At 42.1% G+C, this 22199-nt stretch overlaps 1 protein-coding gene across 3 annotated transcripts in view; it reads left to right on the top strand.

The window, feature by feature from the left end:
* lrp4 (low density lipoprotein receptor-related protein 4) overlaps positions 1 to 22199 on the top strand; it is a 120922-nt gene that overhangs the window by 11958 nt on the left and 86765 nt on the right. The gene's annotated exons all lie outside the window — the stretch shown is intronic.

Below are 22199 nucleotides of genomic sequence, written 5' to 3'. Positions count from 1 at the left end.
TGACCCTTCTGTTGCTCCTCCATGCTTGGCTGCTGACGGGGCCTAGGCAGGAGCGGAGCATGGCCAGGCTGCAAGCGCTTAGGGCCTCCCTCCCCTTATTTGTTTAGCCACGGATGAAAAGCAAAGACAAATATGTCTGTGGTTCAAAGTCCATCCCGGCAATTACAGTGACTGATTAAAGAGTTGGCCTACACAGGCAGCTATGTATAATACTACAACTCCCACTCAATGTTTCATAACAGCACCTTCAGAACAGAACTGAGTTCAGCAGCGCCTGATAAGGGCCCACGGCTGGCTGAGTCCACTGTTCACGGTGCACTGATGGAGAAGTGGTGCCATAAAAGGGGCCACGATTGTTTTATGGCCAGAGATTATAATAAGCAAAGAAAGACGGTCTTTATTTATTCCTATGCATTATATTGACAACAGGTTCAGAGAACTAAAAATTCCAAAGGGTGAAAGTACAGTTGAGGGATCGATGACAAGACCAGTGCTGCAGCAATCCGTGATCAATTTTAACAACATGGTGAATTTAAAGACATTGCTAGGATGGGAATTTGGCATGATTTGTGCCATTCTATATACTAATTAATAATCAGTTAATTGAACAAAATAATCAGTAGCAAAGTAGTAATCATTTGTAGTCCTAGACTGGATTGGCCATGGTGCTGTAAGTGTCCTTGTGTCTTTAACACATTACTCTTGTTTTTTTCTGCATTAAGTGAGAAAAATTTGTCTGTCCTCTCTTGCCAAACAACCACATCGGTCTTGCCACACTGGAGCTCTGTGTCACAAACAAAAGCTGTATTGCTTAGTGTTGTTGATCCATCAGTTTGTACTCAGGTGTTTGACTTCCCTGTCGTCATCATTACATGCACAAATGGTCTTAAATGCAGGAATGTGATTACAACAAGAGTCAATTTGAAGGATTTTTTGCAAGATTAGAGACTTTTTGGACTTCTGATCTTTTCAAAGAGCTGCTACACTTACTGTGTGGCTGCAACTTCAAAACTAGGAAACGGATTTGAAAGATTTCTTGGATGCAGTTCTTTTTTGTTTTGATTAGATTTTGTGTTAGTCGGAATCTTGGATTTCTGCCTTTATGATTATCTTTTTGTGCCAGCACTGTAATGCTGTTAATTGTTCAGTACTCAAGGAAATTAATTAGTACAGTGATTTCATGTTAACTGCTAAACAGTATGGCTTAATGTGCTACGTTATTGATGGATAAAATCCAGACAAATCAAAAAAAATCATAATTAAACAATGGAGCAAACAGTTTGCAAATCAAAGAATTGAAAATCTTCTACTTTTGAATGTTTTTAGAAAAGTCCAGTAGTTGGATGTCGGCATATAAGTGAGAGAATTTTAAAAAAGTCTTTAGAAAATTATCAATAAACAGTCGACTTGCTGGAAGGAAGAAAAAAGGAAACAGATGCATAATGAGAGATACAGTGTTATAGTGACTTTGCCTGAGGATTGTAGTAGCCCCTCCCAGGGGCCAGAGATAGTTTTTATGCCTTGAGGCAAAACTAGGGGATGTTAATAACAACAACAAGAATCTCCACCAAAACCATGGGAACCATCTGCTGGACTAAAGTTATCTTAAGCGGGCTGTAACAATACTCTGCTGAGAGTCGGCACTAATTGGGTCAGCATGATTTTCCACTTTTGTTGCTAGGTGGTTGATCTATAGGGCTTCTATTCTGAGAAGCGCCTACTTAAGTTATTGTATCTGCCATCAAGAGACAAATCCATCTATGTTGGGCGAAGTCCATTGTCTCACACCGTCCTCATTTTTATTTAGCCCACATTTATTTTAGAGACCTTGCTCCAAATCACAGTCATGGCCCAAAATCGGTTCTCTCAAAGGCTTGTTCCACTTCTTTTTTGATTTTTGTGTGTAAATGGCGTTTAACTGGGAGACCTTGAGTGTCCGTTATCACAGATGGTAGGGACACCACTAAGGATGGGCCCTCTGGATTGTGGGCGATATGGGCAGGGGCCTGTGGCTTTCCTAAGCAAATTCGTACAGTATGTCGGGATTTTTGTCCTTGATTAAAGGAAGTAACACATAGTTTAGTAGTAAAGGTTCGACCTTAGAAGTGAAACTTGTTGAAGTCATATGGAACATGTCATTTGCTTCACTTTGGTTGGCAGCAGCATCCAGTTGCCTGTCTTGTCACAGACATTTTTGATTTATGCTGTTTTCCAGTCTTGCTCAAATTGGACAAAATCATGAGCATCAGGCAGCCCAAAGGCTTTCACATAGCTTTGCATTGGTGGCAGATGCTGAGTGTGTTCATTGGTTCAAGTTGTGAGGTGATTGGGGATAGAGCAGGCAGGGATGTTTTTGCCCAGACATAGAAGACTGCTTACAGATCCTGTCCAGGTGTTAGCCCGGAAGGGAGTGGAAATCTGTGGTACATTTAAATCAGAGCCAGGCCTGGACCGAGCCATCTAGGCTGGAGCAGCATGCTGGGGTTGGGCTGGGCTATTGAAAAACTCTGGTCAGTGTCCAAAATGGCCTGTTCATTTTCAGTCATTCACTGTCCTTGGTAGTTTGACGACTTCAGTTTTATTCACAAACAGCATCATTTCCATAAGAGCCAAACTTTTTCAGTAGAAATGAACAGCTCCACTCTCCATGTGTTTAAAACATTTTGATGAAAGTCTATTAAAAACATATAAAGGACTAAATAAATTAATATACAATTTAATGTATGAATCCAACCAGGAAAAGCAAATTGGGCAAGAAGCAAGAATGTTGGATAGCACCATTGTCTAACGCGGGTTAGAATTGCCAGAAAACTGATCGATGCAGAGCAGACTGTCAATTTTGATAATATGAAAGGGAGTGTGGTGTGTGTGTGTGACAGCATATGTTTTGGTGAGAGTCAGTTTTCAGGGTGTATATTGGAAAGGTATTTGAATGCCCACTGCAAATGCAGTCTAGCAGCATCAGATATAGCCTCGACACAATTTGTAAATGAGATCCATGTCAGGGTTATATTTGGTAAAAGCCGAATGAGATATGTTGTGGTCTGAGGATTTGACCTCACCTGTCTTACCAGTCTCTCTACTGTTAGATTGATAATTGTCTGTTAGGATGGCCTTCTGTAAGGTTCAACCTACAGTTCTGAGGAAAATATATATTGATTTTTTTAAAATTTGATTTACACAGCCACCCTCCTGTGTGTTCTATACATAGACTGGCAGTTAGGGCACAGTTAAAATTACCTCCTGACAATGTCAGTCAGTGGCCTCTCTGACTACCTGTCCTCCCGCAGGCTACTGTAGAGCCTCAATTGATTGCTGTAACCCTGGCAGGGAGGCAGGGACACGCTTTAAAGCAGCATTCATAAAACACAAGTCTCTATTGAAATTGCTCATCAAATAAGGATGCTGTGTGGGTTCTTCCTCATTTCAGAGAGCAGTGAACGCTCTAATGGCGTATTTCAAGGGTTTTTACTCTTCCTCTTTCCCTCCCACTCAGCAGTGAAGCATTAAATTCTTTGTCCGCGTTTAGGTTAGCCTTTAGGGTTGTGGTTAAGCTCAGAACTGGATGGCTGCTTTTTCTTACCAGTTCACTTAATGTTTTGTTTGAGAGTATTGGACTGCTTGCTTTAAATCCGACAAATGCTCAGATATTCCAGAGCTGTACTATACTTCACCACTGCTGCCCAAGTGTAGAGATGAATTTCAGTTCCAGAACCGGTAAGGAAAGGGCTCGACTTGTGGCTTCAGACTGTCAGAGGTGTTTCCTATACTTTCACACAATCATTCATGGTAAATCCTTGACAGGTGCTGCAACTTAATGCGAGTCTCTTCCATGCTATATTAGGCCTGGGCGAAAAATCGATTGAATGAATTAATTCGAATTTTTTGTTGCGGGCGATTTAAAAAATAAGTAAATCGAGTTTTTGTGTAATAGCACATTTTTGGCTCCCCGGGGTTTCCGTAGTGTTCGTTTCCCATAGCGACAACATCATACACTAAACAGCAACAGCAAGCGACAAAATGGCTACCGGTGAGAGCGGGAAGTTTGTTCCCAAGAAAGGAATAAAGTCATCTGTTGTTTGGAACTGGTATGGGTTTGCTGCGACAGATGTGGAACAACAGACACCACGCTGCAACATTTGCCTAAAGCCTATCGCAGTGAAAGGCAGCAGCACCACAAACCTATTCCAACACCTGAAACAGAGACATCCAGCCGAATATGAAAAATGCCAGTCTCTCCGCGATGAACAAAGCCGCACTGACCAACAAACCTTATTGCTTTCCTTAAGTAGGGGGGGAAATCGGAAAAAATCGTAAATTGAATTAAAGTAAATAAAATCGGAGATTTTATTTTTAGGCCATATCGCCCAGCCCTATGCTATATGCATTTGCCTCTTTTGTGTGTTTTCATGTTGTGGGTGTGTGTACATATGTGAGACAGGTGCTGGGGTGCAGTCATGTTGCCCGGCAGTTGCAGCAGCGGGTTGAAATAAAAAGGTTCAGCTGGCGCCTGGCGCCCATAGTGCTCTACTCAGATATGTGCCTCTGGCAGTGTGCCACAAAAACACACATACACCAACCAGTGATCACTCAACTAACCCCTGTTGACTGTAACAAATACATGTACAAAAAATCCACACATCTTTCTTTGCTGATTTTGTTTGCTGCCACAGCTGAAGCTGGCACCCCAGTCTCTGCTGTCACCCTTGGGGGTTCAGGTAGACACCATCATCAGGCTGAGTGGTGCCAGCCTGTTTTTATAATTGGATTTAGTGTTGGCACTCTTCCGTTCCCCCTTAACCGGATAGCATTGATTTATGAGGGAGGCCTGGGAGGATGTATGTGACCGAATACAACAAGCATTGAAAGTTTTGTTCCTGCTGTTAGCTTTTCCTCTGTTAGTTTCTCCTCTGTCAGTGTGTTGAGTGGGGCTGTGGATATATGGAAATACACTTAGTCCTAATTTTATTTAGTTTGTGTGATATCATTTTATTAATTTTCCTTATCTGACAAGCTGATTGAAAGTCAGTTGCAATTAGACTGGGGTGGGAATTACAGGATGACTCAAATCCAGTATCACATCAGAATCTTTTCAAATCCCATATTAAATTTATTTAAATTTAATATTTAGATTTAGCATTCAACAATTTAAAAGAAAGAAAAGTTTATGGACAGAAACTCAAAGCTCAAAGAGTGACATAACATTTTCAATACATTCTAATACTCAAGATTTTCCCATGCACATATTTGCTCCAGCTAATTGCTTCCTGAATTTTGTATGTACATTAAGGCTCGGACAGGTATTTCAACCAACTTGGAACCAGATCCAAAATGGAGCCAGTAATCAGAACTCAACCCTTGTCACCAGTCCAGTGTCTGCTTGAAGGTTGCCATACTCTCACATGCCCTCCAGTTACTGTAACCCTCACCCTTCACTCAGTAGGGTGTCAGCGCCCTGCTTTCTCCTCCTCCTACCTTGGGGATTTTGGGTGATGGCTATTCTTGGTTGAGAAGTGTGCTTGTTCACTACTGCCCACCCTCACTACTTACCCTCTAACTCTTTCCTGCATCACATGACCTATTGCCCTTCAGAGGAGGACCGAGAGGTTGTGTGCCTCCAGGACTCAAAATGACTACTTAAGCAACATAGAAGAAGCCCTGGAATGCAAACAAACCCTCCCATTACCCTTGAACTGCCCCTGACCTTGGTTTGTGTTCATGAAGGGAGTGACGGTCAGGACTCAACTGGAATGTGAAACGTCCTTCATCTGGTTCAGCGTAGAATGGAGTCCATTTTTTTGTTTATATGAGTTTGCTTCACAGCTGTTACTCCAGAGATAAGCTGTGGCTTGTAGGTGACTCTGCCTTAATACACTTGAAATTTCCTGGACTGGCCTTATGATATTCTGGTACATCATAATTACACTCACAACTCAACTGATACTCCACCCATGCATGTTTTATTTTTTGTTTATCACAAATGCTGATACATTGAAAGCTGAATATATTAAAAGCTTAGTTCTGTCCTTTAAATAGAACGAAGGCTGTGGACAATAGCTTTCAACGCAAAAAGCGTTAAAAAAGCACCTGATTGTTGACATGTGCATAGACTGTATTTTTTTATTCACATAATTAGTTTTAACGTCTGGCCCATAAGGATGCAAGTCCCCGAAAAGACAACCCAGAGATTTTCAGTAGCAGGCCACAAGACAACATGGACATAAACTAGTTTTTTATTAGCCTAATTAGTTTTTGCACTGGTGACCCCTCAAATATGTCAACCCTGGAATGAAAACTGAGCCGTTGCCAGTGGTGAGTCACATGATGGGAGGACGCTTTGAGATAAAATTGAGACAATGTCCAGGAAATATCAAGTGCTGACCTCGTGTTCCTGATCAGTCAGACTGCTCAGGGCTTGCTGTTCTGCAACAGAGCCGCCATTCACTGCAGCAGCAGACTGGCTAACCCAGTCCCTTTCAGACAGAACCGCTGCTGACCCAGTTGTAAGACAAACACATGATGCACTTCTGAACCATCCAAATTCCATCCATCCAAATTCATTCTGATCCATTTAAAACGTGCACCATCACACGAAGGGCGTGAACTCAGTTATTTCAAAAAGTAGTTCAAAAGTTCAGTGATTCACAGGAAAGCTAAATCTTCAAGCATTTTTCAGTTTAAACAGTAAATGGTTGAGTTTGTAAAGATAAATGCTGACACTATTTTTTTAACAGCCTAATATTACTTTTCCCTCACTTTCTGTAAAGTATTACAAATTTGATTGTTTGATGAAAATATGGAATAAATAAGAATATAAAATGTAATTTTAGACTTTATTTACAAGGTGTTCCGTCGTTAAAGTGCAGGACTCACGTCTTGAAGGTTGCATGTTCGATCCCACCTTTGGGACAACTGTTTTTTGTTTTTTTTTCTCTCTTCAAAAAATGGATTATGCAGCGTTTCTCAGGCTCACATTACATCATGTGCTGCAGTGTTTGTGTTTTGGTGGTTGATCCACATCCATCAACAGATACAGACTATTTTAATGTCGTGCAGAATTTTTCAAAATAAAAGGTCAGTTCAACTCCAAATAAAGTAATACAGTAAACAAGTTTCTCACGTTTTTTTTTTTAGTAGGCAAAACCACTAAAGAGGAAGTGATTATGTGATGACTGAGATCTATTTCAGCACCGCTATCAAAGTATTTATTTATTTATTTATTTATATTTTTTGCCGCTATCAAAGCACCATAATCTTGCAGCTGGCCAGATATTATTGCTGGCAGGCAGTTTTGGCGAGGGTCCATAATGTGTTTCCCTTGTCAATGTTTGTATAAACTTTATATATTGTGTGGTTTATAATGGACTGTGGTGCAGAAACAGTGACAGTGTTACACACTCTTGGCTTACATTTTCCATGTTATCTGTCAGTGGCCAAGTCACAATAATATATGATTTTACTAAATAATTAAGTAAATATAATTTCTTAATATATTCTACCTAAAGAAACCTAATTTCTTGACTGGCTACTCTCTGCTGTCTCAGAAGAGACACCTTTTGTGCGGTTTTCAGCCACTGTAGCTGTCCTGTGCTCTTTGAAAGGGTAGGGGGCAGTGGTAGACAGGAATGTTGGTTGCAATTTGCAGCCTCACAGCTAGATGCCACTAAATCTTACACACTGAACCTTTTAAGGTTTTGGTTTTCTAAATTTACTTTAAGTATGGTTAATCTTCACAGACGGAACAATACAAGTAGAGAAACTTGTGATTCCACTCCATATTCATAATGCAACATGTCTTTTTGTGATGCTGTATGGTCTGTTTTAAATCTAGAAAGCAACAAAACCGAGTCGGAAGATCAAATTGCAGATCATAAAAGTGCTCAAGTATGCCTTAGATTTACCTTTTTAAGCTAGCCTATGTATTTTTGATGGGCTGAAGTCAAACCACTTTGCAGAAAGGCACAATGGATCACCAAGAACAACAACGAGTAGTGAAGAGTGTTAAAACTGTTCACTGTAGCTAAGGTTGAGTGGGCTTATTTTCACATGAACGCTACCACATTATTGAATATGCTTCACATTCTGTATTGAAATTGCTTTTCTTTTTCCAAAGACAAGTGTTAGTGTACTGCTCTTGTTAAAAGCAGCAGCTCAGGATCTCTGTGCCAGTGCTGAGTCATGGATGACTTAATGGTGTTGTGCCCTGTTTACTGTGTTTACAATATCCTTGCTGAAATTTCCATTCCACTGGGAGAGAGAAGCACTTCTTATCTGGAAAGTGGTGTCACTAGAAAGGGTGAGAGAGTGAGCAAGAGAGAAGCAGGCTGAGGGAAGGGGGGGGCATCAAAAGGAAGAGATGCTAAATATACTCATCCCATTTTTGGCACTACATGTGCATCTATATCTTGCTGTGTGGGCTTCACGAGAGGAAGCTGAACCATCAACGTGTAACTGATTCACTCTGCTGAGAGGTTCTCAACAGAGTCTTTCCTATCGTAAGATAACTTTGGCATAGGAATTGATTTATAATTCGTTGTCTGATTCAACCTGCTGATAGCACCACTGCAACACAAGCAGGATATGTTGTACATTATTAAGCCATGTTGTACTTTAGTCTATATACCCCAATGTAATCATGTTTACATTCTTTCATTCACTTTGTAAGATAAAGCAATGTAGGAATTTTGTTGTACCAATGAAATGTGTCACTATCAAACCTTCAAATACCTAAAGTACCAGAGCTCCTCTTTGTTTAGTTCTTGTATGAATGCTTGGTTTTAGACAACAAAGGGTTTTATAGAAAATAATGTCAATATAGTAAGTAAGGTATTGAAAAAGGTTATTGTATCGGTAGAAAAACCAGAAATTTAAATTTCAAATACACAGTCCTGTCTAGTATTACTGAAAAGGTAAAATACAGAGAATAACAGAGGCTTTCTTCAACTTTCTACGTATGTTGTCTCCACTATTAACCATATTTGAAACGGGAACATTAGAACAACAAGATTACAGTTTTCATGTGTTATCTGCCATAGCCATGCAGATTGTAAGTCACCACTGTCATCTCTGGTGTATCCAACAGTTTCGCTTCGAAGGGTATGTGTATAGACTCTCTTGCTACACCATCATCCTCTCACTATCAAGTCTAAATTCGTCCTTATGGCTGCACCTCAGTGACGGCCAGTCAAGTAGTGGCTGCTGTGGAGAGACGATGGACATCAAACCCAAAAGGGATGTGTAAAATAAAAGGAAGGAGAAGAATAATCCTACCTCACCCGTGAATCTAAACACTTATTCACTCACTCTGTTTCCCTCCCCTTTGCCTGTCTCCCATCCAGCCACTTCATTGCTTCCTTATCCATCTCACACACACCCATCTCTGTATCACACTGTTGACTTTGCCAAAGGCTTATCTGAACTATTGCCAAACACCAGTCCTTTGTATGTAACCCTTGCATGGGCATTGGGGCAGCGCCATTGATAGAGTAGCATGAATGTTATCTGCCATGCTGGACTTTGGATTGAATGCAGCTCAGATTTTAGGAGCAGTTGGCACTAGAAGTAAGAAGACTGGAGGTTTGCCAGACTCTCCCTTCCTCAGTTGACTCCGGCTGTCTGGTCCTTGATGTAACCTTGAATGTGCCGGAGATCGTTGCACAGACGGACGTGAAGCTCCAGATCTGCTTCAAGCCATGACCAGCACACCAGACTGTCGTGCTCAGACCAGAGCCTCTGTCTCCTGCCTGACCTTTCCACATGACTCGTGGAGCAGTGAAGACTGATAGCTGAGGGCAGGGGGTGGGGAAGCACTCTGCTGTTGATGTTCATCCAACATGTTGTGTTTATTGTATTTGTTCAGATTTGGACATCTGATATATCAGAATTATCATACACACTTCTCATAGCAGCGCCTCATCCAATTTGGCTCCATTTTTTACTTGTTGGAAAACCAAAGAGTGCCCCAGGCAGTTTCTTCCTTTGTTGTATGTGAGCATGACCAGCTGTTTATAGACTTTCTTTGCGTCTGCCTGTAGTCCTGTCAGAGGCCTGTTTTTCCCCTCAGCTGTGAAGGCTCTGTGTGTTGCTGGCTGTGGGGCTCTCAGATCTTTAGAGGTTGACCTCTCCAAAACGCTGGGCTGGACTCAGACACAGTTGTGGTCATTGTGCTGGTAGTTAATGATTCTGCCCCTCCATTTTCACCCTCACTCTCCTTCAGTTCCGCTGCCTCCTTTATAGAGTCAGGAAATGGCTGCCCCGAATGGATGTAACTTCCAGGTCATTGGATTTAGGGTGAGGGGTCACGGCTGGGTTGAGGCAGCCATAAATTGGATGACCTGGCAACTTTTTGTGCTGCTTGATGAATTTGGAAACCTTTCATGCCCAGCTCACACAGAAACACATGCACAGATGTGCGTGGCACGTGCATGAAACTACATGAATGTGTATTGGTTAACATACAAAGATGAGAGAACATGTGCTCCCAGCTCTTCAATTCTGTTCTTTGTTGATCTCTCCCTCTCTCCTCTGCTCTGTTCTCACTGTTCTAGCTTTGCTCCTGCTTATTTCTTTCTTCACTCTCTCCTTCTATTCGCCTGATTGCTAAGCAACAATGACAGCCGTGACAGATCTGCGCTTTGGCTCACACAGTGTCACATCTGACTTTAGCCAACCCCCTCCTACATAAACACACATACACACACATGCCATACACCCAAGTGCCCTGCTGGTTTGCGGTTTATGATACTGAATGCAAAATTTCTCCCTGGTCAGCCCCCTTGCTGAGGTGACAGGAGGGAAGCGTCCAGCTGGATGTAACTGTTGTGTTCCTCTCCTGAGGGCTTTGATCCTTTGCCCTCCATCCCCCAAATCAACGCCTGCCCTGCCAGTCTGGAGAGGGGGCTGGGTTGCTCCTTGATTTAGCACTCTTTGCCTTGTCCATGGGGACAGAGGCCAGAATGTTGGAGAGGTACGATGATTACTTGTGCAGGGCTGCGCGACAGCTGGGACAAGGTAGAGGCCCTCTATCTCTCTATCGGCTGCGGTCCACCCGCCTACCTCTTTGCTTCAACTTCACCTAACCAGCGCTCACTCTAGGCTACCCTTAGCTTCACAGCACAGACTCATTGTCTCTAAGCCCCTGCTTGTCTCTGGGGAGCTGAGGAAAAAGGTTGAGGCTCCTCACTCTCTCCCCTCCCTTGGTACCCCCTGATCCCGGCCCCATTTTTTAAGGCTTTAAGACTGACCTGTCAGCCGCTCTCTCTTCCCCAGAGTCAATGCGGCCCAGCCCCCTCAAAGACCCATCCACATCGGCCTTCTGTTTGAACAGGCCCCACCAAAAGACTCCTTGTGCTGCCCTTTGTGCGCTCATAAATAAGATCAGAGTTAAAGTCTCTATGCTCTTGTGTCCAGAGACGGGCCCTGTGGGCCAGAAGGACTAATGCCGCTTGGCAGCCCTATCGATCACAAAGCTCCTCCCAGAACATTGACCAGCTCTGCAAATGCCCTGATGCCTGACAGCCAGCTACATATAGCTTATAGATGCACTCATTTGTAGAAACAACACACATTCACTAAAATTGGATGATATGACCAGCAGGGGGCGACTCCACTGGTTGTAAAAAGTCTGACTGAATTGTACTTGATGGCAAAATAACCCTACTTCTCACTTCATTTATTTCCTCAGTAAACACTTAGATAATGAGTTTATGGTCTCAGGCGTTGGTTTAAATTTTTCTTCAATATAAAAAATTATTTTGTAAATTGTGATCCCTTTTAGAGGAAATCAGGCTACAGGCAACTTGTATCCACTGCACTGTTCACCATGTCATTGAAAAAGCTTATTAGGAGTCTGCTGTTTTACTTGCATTTTACTGGTAAGTACATTTAGTTCTAAGCCAAAATTAGCATCCCAGTTAATACTGTATCACAGTTAACGTGAATTATGGATGCACCTTGCTGACCAAGCTAGCTAGCGCCAACCTCTCATCCAAATATGGTCATGTCCGGTCACGTCTGGTTCAATACCTCAAAATGGTAGCCTAGTCCACCAACCAATAGGTGACGTCACTGTAGCTACGTCCACGTCTTTTTTACAGTCTATGGATATAACTTACTGAAACAATAGAACCAAGGTAGATCTGGACAATGTGGGGATGTTGTAGTTGTAATGACAGTTACTTCCTTAAAAAAAAGTCCTTATGCAGACACAGTAGATTTTCCAGTCATTATTTGCAGTTTAGTTTGTTGTTTATTGCGCTAGCGAGTAGTTGCACAAAAGAGATGAACATACTCTCTCCAATTCTATTGTTGCAAGTTGTTGCGTGTTGGTGTATTCTGGTCTGGGGAGAACTGTGCACTCCCCCCATAGACAGTATATTACTGGACGAAGCCTCCCCGCGGATTTGAATGGAGAGCAGTGAAGCCAGTTTTGGTCCTGTTAAATACTACTACCAGGCTACTACCAGGCTACTTCCTGTCTACTACGTATAAGCATGATTTAATGACCTAGAGCAATGGCAGAAACACCGTAGTTATGGTAGCTGCATGGCTGCATAAACAAATCTTCTGGCTCAGTGTGTTTGTCTGACTCGTATTGTAACTGTTTAAACCGCCCACCTACAAGGCTTAACTGCCAAACGGCAACGCAGCGTCACTGATAGCCGAAAAGGTTTATTGTTTTTTTTTAGATACTCTGATGATGTGCAACGAGGTGTTGCAGGGTTTTGGGCCTACGTGGAACTCGTTCTCTGCCTTTCCCCCTTTGCTCCCCCTACCTGTGTCTACCATTTCCTGTCACATATTCATATATATATATATACAACCTTGTGCATCTAATGAATGCCACCCAGTGTCCGAAATGCTAATGCATAATATATCTAAACAAAATAAGATGGCATGACAATAATAAACATAAATGGCACCTACAATAGTTTTACATTAATGTGGTGATGATGATATTTAATTCACCGGATTTGATACCGGACTGGACATTCCCATCTTCTTTCTGTAACAAATCCCAGTATTTACAGAAGATTTACCATATCATCGACTAATATGTTGAAATATAATATTGCATATTACATGTACCCGGTTAAAAGATTTTAACCACATGGCCCATGCTCACTTACATTATACCTCACATCAGATTGCATGGAATACAGCAGTGATGCCCTTCGTACCCTGATTCCCTTGTTTTTTTCTTTTCTTATCTGACACCACTTTCAGCTAAAACCCGGCCAGATCATCAAGCCAATCAAATTTCAGTGTATCCCTGCAGCCTCTGCCCTGTCCAGGAAGCTGTCTTTGCAGTCTAAATCAGCCCAGATTTATAGCAGGGCTTGGCTGGAGCAGAGCTCTGCTTAAACAATTGTCTGTCTTGTAACTTAAGAGGCAAATAAAAAAAGAGTCTCCTATCCCAGTGTCTGGATGAGACGTCCCAGAGCTAGAGGCCATAACATGTACGTTGAGGAAAAAATATAGCCAGGGCTGCTAAACTCTGGTCTTTTTGACGACTGAGGAAGAAGGAAGGAATAAGTGAGTCAGGGTCAGGGAGGAGGAATTTGACGACTATAATAGAATTACAAATAGACTAAGGTTAAAGGTCCAATGGATGCAGAGAGAGGAGGAGAAGGCAGGACAAGCCAACTGAAAGAGTGGCCCCATGGGCTGCCAAGAATCAAGAATTGAAGGAAACAGGTTATCAAGGCAAGCCGTTATGAGTGGATTAGATGAGGGAAACTGAGCTTTAGCAATAAACCAGATTACACAATATCACTGGCAGCTCAGTTAACTGGGCTTAAATATGCCGCAGCCCTCGGCTAGATAGAGATAAGCTTATAGTTAGCCGGCTGAAGAACATGATGAGTCTCTGGATATTTCCCCCAGGGCTGAAAGTCAGGAAAGAAGTAATGATACAGTGTTGTTTGATATGTTTGTAGCATTGTAGCAACTTTGGGGCTCAGCGCTTCTTGCTGTGGTGTTTTGTACTTTCCAGAAATCACCTGGGAACAGGATCTATGAAATGTTCTTCCTTGGACTTCCTATTAATGAAGTTTAACTTTCTATAGGTTACACATACTACTTTTTCCATCAAGCCAGGCTGCTGGGGTTCAAAATAATGACCAAGGAGTTCTTATGTTTCTTCTGCAAAAAACAGAAACATAACATATCTTTTTGTACATAATATTTCAGGTTACTGTGTATTTCACAGGGTGTTCACAGATGCAAAATTATTTATTTTCTGATCTAATCGGAGGTTAAATAGTCAAACCATCTGCAGGTGTGCAGTGACGGATCAGAAAACCAGATATTTACACACACATTGTCCACAGACAGTGAAAATTGTGTAGCATGATGTCAGGACATATCGTATGTCCTGGGGTGAGAGGCTGTTTTCTCCAGGTCCAAATCCTCCTGTCATGATGATTACATGCATTGCCATGCGTCTGGAGCCACTGGCCCACCTGTTCTCATTCCTTCATCATCAAAAACAGACAGGGAGCCTGGCAAGGGGTAGATGGGGGCATGAGGTCACCACTTTGTTGGGGTTTTACAGTCTTGCAGCCTCATGAATGTTCTCATTACCACATTTGGGTTTTAGCATCAGTCCCAATGGATGTCAAAATGCACCGAACACATCAATAAAACAGAGTGCTACAGTTGTTTTGCAATATAGTTAAAATATCAGAACCTGGATAAGAGGAAAGGTCAATCAAGAAACTATGAATTTTAGATTCTGGGGTATACTTTTGGCCAGCCTCTCTTCATTTAAAGTTCTGCACCCAGGTGTACATGAAAAGTAACGGATGTAGTTGTGTGAAAAATGACAAAAGCTTAGAGTATGGCTGGGTGATATGGCCAAAAATGTTATCACGAGGAAAAAACATTTCATATCATTCAATATTAATAATTATCACGATAAATGTCAAATCATTATTTCTTTCAAGTTTAAAGGCTGATTTTTGCCCCTGAGTGAAAAGTGGAGGGCCAGATGGTTAATTGTGTGGACAAACTATTCTTTATGGTCAGAACCTGAAAAACACTTGATGCCACACAGTAGATCACTTAACATATCTGAGGTAGAACATTTAAAACACTTTTTTCAAAAAATATGATTAGTAACTTTTTTGTCCCTTTTCCTCAACAAAATAAATATCTTAAAAGAAAAATTAAGTGCTAATTCATTTGTGATTCTAATGAATTAAATCAAATATTTATTGATGATATATTGAACAATTGTTATTGAGGAAAATTATAATGCAATAATTATCAATATTGCTTTATTGTCCAGCCCTAGCTTAGAGAAGTTAATATTCAAGATTTCAGTTAAAATCTATATTTGGAGTTTGCCTGTAAGTGGAAAGTCGGCTGGATTCTGCCTCTGTATTTTTGGCGGGGCTCAGAGAGATGTTTGGATCTGGGAGTCTTTATAGAGGAAACCTGCTTTCACTCTGACAGAGTGCCTTTAAGAGCAGAGGAGTCAATGGTTTTCTGTATGTGTGTGCGGGGAGAGAAAGTCTTTGGAAAGTGCTCTTTAACAAGTGTGAATAGAGTCATCTCTAGCTGCTTCTGTGTTTCATGTGAGACTCAACCATTTTTCCTCTCTGCCTCCAATAAATCATAGACCCTATCCCTCCCTGCCCTCTTCCTTCTTTCTTTCTTGTGGGATAAGAGTTTCTTTTTTACCCCCTCTTTCCCTCTTAGAGTAGTAAGAAGAGGAAGGTGGTGGTCATGTTGGGTTGGGGGGTGAGTCAGAGAAAGAAAGAGGGAGGGAGAGTGAAATACAGAGAGAAAGGAGTGCATAAAGACGAGAAAGACTTCCAGTGTTTCTTTAACATGTTTAACTGTGGTCTAGGCTGCCCAGGGGCTTTGCTCGGGACCCACAGGTCCCCACCGTGCATTGAGGGAGCAGCTCAGGGCTGTTTGGGATTGTGGGGAAAATCTGGGGCTGCAACTCATGACTATTTTCGTAGTCGACTAATCTGTTAATTATTTTTTAGATTAGTCGACTAGTTACGATTATTTTTGTCATACCCTAATTAAACCATTTAACTAATTAAATATCTTTCAAATTATTTACTGATCTCCAACACACAGCCCAACTAGCTAATGTTACCATTAAGTGAACAAGGTTTACTATTCAGAATAAACACTAGTATCAACACCAGGGGGAAAATGGCGAAGAATACAAGACAGCGTAGGCTACTCCTATAATTCACTGATTTACTATTGCACTTGTTTGCCAACAGCCGGCTGACAGGCCGGCAGGCTGGCACTGCTAACCTTGTGGGTGCGTGTGGAGCTTCTCAACCCCGAAAACATTTCAGCACATTTTCAATTCGCCATCAAGTTTCGTAAAAAAACTGCCAACATTCAAGTTCTACACAGTTGATTTGTATTTAGTGATGAAAGAGCTTACAAAACTTGTAAAAATATAAAAACATTCAGATGTTAGCCTCTTTCTCCGCTGCTTTCTGCTTCTCGCGTGAAAGCTTCTTCTTCGTGAGTAGTCTTACTGTCAAGCAGTCATGGTAGACAGTGGCAACTTTTTTAAATTTAAATTTTTATAATCATGGAACTAGTTACAGGGATCAACAAATTAATTGAAATGTATAACTGAGCTCCACCATCATCATTATCATCACCCATTGCATTTATCACCCAGTTTTTGTGGCTATGTGCAGAAAACCAACATTTACCACTAACCTAATAACATATTGAGTGCATGATGAATGCGTTGCTCGCAGCTACGTAGGTTCTGCATGTCCTGCTGAGTGTTGCATTTACAAAACACTGAACTACTGGATTACAAAACCAGTTAATGCAACATATCTACATGATGTCAATTGAAAAGCTACAGTAGAGCATGGAAGATGAGTGGTTTTCTTTGGTGTAAGACACTGTGTAGGCTCAGGCTATCAGTGGATAAAACTCTGTATTCTTGGTTCATTTTTAACCATTGATGGTGAATACATTTTGCTTTTAGAAGTTAGTTATTTCCAACTTATTTGGCCAACACAGGTCCGCATTAGGTTGTGCCAAAATTTTGACAGGTTCAACTTTTTGCAGACAACCTTGCTGGAGCTTCTGTGCAGTGTTCTCCTCTGCGCCAACAGCGGTCTCATGAAATTATTGAAGAAACTACGTCTTTTGGACACAGCGTAAATGTGGGTCTAAATGCAGCAGCATGTCTTATCACTCCTAAAACAGGTGTATATGCAGGTGATGTGGTGGTGTTGGTGGGATGAGCTTGGGGTGTTTAGACTCCGTTCACTGCCTCGTGCTGGCCTCCTGTGAGGTTGGAATGCCTTGACAGGAGGAGGAGGAGGAAGGGAGTATTATGAGGGATGGGAGTTTGGCAAGTGATCGCTTTCTTCCTCCCTCTCTGTGTATACCACTCTCACACACACGCACACACGCACACACACCCTGAGAGTGGCCGTGCGGTTAACTCTAGCTCAAGTTCATTGTGGCTGAGTTCCGGGAGGCTGTGGTGTTGGAGGGCGTTGGGGAGGGGGATGACGAGGAGGAGCAGTAATTAAAGAGCTTTGAGAGAGGGGCCCCTGCGCTCTGTTAGATGCATTTCACCCACCTCCCCCTCCCCATAATCCCCACAGGAATAAACAAATTGGGCTTTTCAGCCTGCAAGCAGGGCCTGGGGGCTCCTGTAATGGGATAGACATGAGGTGCATGTGTTTGTGTCGGACAGAGAGAAATAATGTGTGTGTGTGTGTGTGTGTGTGTGTGAATACAAGATATGAGAGAGAGAGAACATGTGTTTTTTGGTTGTGTGTGTGTGTGTGTGTGTGTGTGTGTGTGCGTGCTTTTCCCACCACAAGTGCAGTAAGTGGCTAATTGCTCCCAGCTCAGTGGTGAAGTGTGCAGATGGACAAAGAGGCCTCAGCTTCATTTACTTAATCCACGGGTTTGGTATCTGAACCAGATTATACTAAGATATCTCTTAAACACCTGAGCACCCTTTTTGTGTGTGTGTGTGTGTGTGTGTGTGTGTGTGTGTAGGGTTGGGTGTGATATTAAACACAAATCTCTATCCAGATACAAACCAGAGATGTTGCGGTTACATGCATGTTAGACCACTAGTCTAAAGCCTACTTCACATTTACGCCTGATTTGGCGGTCAGAGAGCTCGGCGACCGTCAGGTTGTGATCAGGGTTCAGTGGTCACCAGTCTTTACGTGTGAGCTACTCAACGACGCATCAAAACGGCTCCCCAACACATTTCTGACAGATCGCCGACGCCAGCCAGATATCTAGCATGCCAAATATCTGGAGGAGTCGGCCGACTCGACATCCACATCCAGCCAATGAGAGCAGTCACAAGACTGCAAGTTGTGTAGTGTGAACAGCATGGCTATTGGCCGACTTGTTTTCCTTCATTTACCAAAACGTTTGGTAGAATGTCTGTTTACAACCTTATAAACCTGAGATTTCGGCCACTCATGTTCCTGCCCTGTCATTGTAGAGATCCCATCCCGCAATCTCAACAATTCATCAGTGCTGAGTCCTGTTTTATGTGTGTTGCGTGATATGAGGTTACCTGGCAAACACCTGCTCCCACGATGTAAACTACTGTTCCCCTTCCCTGTAACAATGTTTTTTTCACACTCACAGCTTGATGTATATTTTCCCAACTGGAATCCTCAGCTGGTACTAATCCAAATCTCATTGTGGCAACGCTGTGCACCTCCAAATGTCCTAATTGGGTCAGAAGCACAGGAGCATGATGTCAGGCAGGCAAATGAAACGAAGGAGATAGTGTATCTAAATCCTCATCTTAAGGCTGAAATGTGCTACATATCACACAGCTGGCTGTCTTTTCCTTAACAAGAAAGACCAACGACAGTTTTGTTAAGATAATGAGAGCTGTGTGTGTGTTGCCCACAGATCCAAGACGGCCACAGCTGATCGGTTCTGGAGTGTGTGTGTGTGTGTGTGTGTGTGTGTGTTATTTGGTGGGTAAGGAAGTTTAAATGAGCCTGAAGCTCATCCCATTTCACTGGCTGTTGCACTTAAAAAAGAAAATTACCCCCCTCCTCTTCAGCTCTTCCACCTCCTCTTCCAGTCTTTCAGGCGACTTCAGAGAGTTCTGCCATGCAAAGCAGTCAATGATTTACTAAAAGGTCCTTTAATCATTGCAGGTTTTATTCCGCCGGCCTGTCTGGAAATCAGTAACTGTCTTTTTGCCACACAAAAGGAGCTCTGTTTGTCGTCGGGTTGTTGACAGCAAAGAGAGGAGGAGAGTCGAGGAGAGTTGAGGAGTTTCAGTTCGTCGTCCTGCAGGTCTGATGAGGATCAGCAGGTTGTTCATTAAACATCATTCCAAGTCTCAGCTGCTTTGTTCTACAGATTGTAGAGACACAGATGTTGTACTGTCACAGAGGAAAGGGGGGGGGGGGGGGGGAATTGGATGAGATGCCAGAAAGAAAAACAACTCTGACAAAAACAACGTTGAAGATGGCATCCTGCTGAAGCCCGTCCCTCTCTGCCTCAAAGCTTCCTTGACAAAAATATCTCTGAAAAACCTTGTTGGAGAGGAAGTGACATCAGCCTTCAAAGAAAGAAAGCAAGTTCTTTTATATCCCCGTCCTCCCCTCCTCCCCTTCATCACCATCATCCTCCTCTGTTCAGCTTCTCCAGATGCTGTAACAGTGAATGTATGATGCCTGCTTGCACCACCTTTCCCAGCTCATCGTTCATGAAACGCTTCCTTTCACATCTTATACAGCCCTCTGCACACACAATCCACTTAATTTACTTCTTTTACTCTACATAGAAGTAGGAAAAACTGGGCTGTGGGATGGCGAGGTCGGGTGGCTGCTGAGAACAAGAAGAGGAAGACATTGGTTGTGCTCTGATCCATATTTAATCAAAGTCCTAACTATTCCATCAATGGCATTGTGTTCTCAGTTGTTGCCAGCGTTCCTCCTCCACACTCCTCTCTTCCAAAGCACTGTGGTTTGTAACTCTTTCTGAGCTTACACTCATCTCTAAAGTGGGTGACGTCTTTTCTGTGTGAAGGTAAAAATATTCAGATGCTGTAGAACAAGGGAGAAGCACCATAGAATGATATGTGACAGTTATTCAGGAGGAAAGGGGGACTTCGGTGAAGTAGAGGGAAGTTTGTAATGGAGAAAACTGAGAATAGTTAGAGAATAGTGCTGTTTCCAAGATTGAAAAGGAACTGTGAACCTTGTAAAGGTTGGCTGTTTTTACCTGAACTGGATGCTTTAAGGTGGAGTATTAAGACTCACTTATTTGACACGTATGTAGACAGAGGCTCATTAAGTCCAAACTTATCTTTTAAAATTCAATAAGTACACTTAAAAAGCATGTTCTTTAATGAAAGCCTGGTTCTTTGAAATGTGTAACTGTTAGCTAGTTCAGAATGTAACAGTTTGTCAACACACAAGCACGTATTTCAACTGAAAATATGAGATGGTGCAAAAGTGCATTAAAATACATTTGATTCCAGAAACTGCCACAGTCATGATTTTTAACCCTGATCCCAATAGTTTGCAACATACTTTACTTTCATTTTCCATAAATCTTGTAACCCTACAGCCTGCCTCATACAACAATACCAGACAATCATTTTAGTGGTACTTATTAAATTTAATGTTAAGTCATTGTTCACCTGAACAAGGAAGCAGTGTGTGTTTGTCTGTGAGTGTGTGTTCTCTAGTTGGCCAGCAGCCTGCAGGCATCTGAGCTGGCAGGCAGGCCCAAGCAGGCCCAACGCTCAGACCTCCGGCAGTACGTCTTCTGTCTTTTTCAGTCTGGGCCATATCACTCTGCCTGGTGTGTGTGTCTGTGTGTGTGTGTGTGTTGCAGTGGCCCAGACAGGTCCATTCTTTTAATCAAGGTTGGCTGGAAACAGACACCCGTGTTCTTGACATTAAGCTCGCTGGGCGAAGAGCTGTCAGTCAGGAGAGGACAACCATCAGACCTAGAGAAGAAGAAAGAGGGAGGAAGGCAAAAGAAGAAGGGAAGGAGGGATCTGAGACATAAATAAAGATAGCTGGAGATTTAGGACAGCAAGATGAAGGTGCGGAGAAGACAGAGCAGAGCAGGTAATTGAGGCGTGTACATGTCGGGAGAGCTATTTTCTCCATCCCAACAGTAAAATATTACGCTGTCATTCCATTTGTCCGAAGGTAGAGGGTCTCTTAGGCACCGTTTGTTATGGCTGAGCCTGAAACACATTTATCTGAATGAAAGATGAGGTGACTGCAAGACGGACACGTCATGCTCACAATGTTGATGCATTGTTACGACAAAATGCTGAAGAATGACCTTCATCCTCCCTCCTGGATGAAAACAGGACAGAATGTGATTTTGCTTGTTAGAGCTCATGTGAAACTTTGGTCTTATTTGCACAAAAACATTTGTTTTTTTAAAATAAAATAGCAAAACTTATTTTTTGGTAGTTAGTTTGGTGAGCACATTAGGCTACCTTACTAACAATAATGACTGCCTACACTAATATTGGAGAAAATGATTATGCTTCTATGAAATAACATTAACCTTCATCAAAAAAATTACTAAATCTAAACATTTTGCTCAGAACAACCCTGCTGCCAATTTATGTAAAAGAGAGAGCTGTGATCTCAAGTTAGACAAGGATGTATGTATTTTGTTCTGACCATCATTTCTATTAGTTATCATAACAGTTTACTGTCAACAGTTTAGCCATATTACATCCTGAAATGTCAGGAAAATTGAAAGGGTGCACGACTTCGAGAGGTCATAGTCGGTAGTCAGTCTGGAAACTGATGGTTGTTAACAATAATGTTACTGTTCGCATTCATTTTCTCTTCGAAATAAGTTTGTCTAAAGAGGTCATATTATGTTTTTTGTTCAAAGTGAAAACCGCCTGAAAACATCTTGTCACATATCTGCGTCACTTTGTAACACGCTTCATAATGTTCGCCTAGCGGCTTGTCAGGCACACCTTCAAAAACACCGGTAGAAAAACACACTGAGCTGCTGCACACAGTGACGTACAGGGTGAAAAGAGGTACTGCAGCTATGTGCAGTTTGACAAAAATATGGTGTTTTTTGAAAATTAAACCATGTAACCCTATTCTGGTACAACCCCTAAATAAAATAATAAACCTATAAATGAGCATAATATGACCACTTTAAAATCTGTACGATTACATGTTTCTTGCCCCATTGGA

The sequence above is a fragment of the Micropterus salmoides genome, unplaced genomic scaffold, assembly GCF_014851395.1.
Source record: "Micropterus salmoides isolate LMB-PRFRI ecotype aquatic unplaced genomic scaffold, ASM1485139v1 Ms_hic_scaffold_6, whole genome shotgun sequence".
NCBI classification, from domain to species: domain Eukaryota; kingdom Metazoa; phylum Chordata; class Actinopteri; order Centrarchiformes; family Centrarchidae; genus Micropterus; species Micropterus salmoides.
This window is presented reverse-complemented; position numbering and strand designations above follow the sequence as displayed.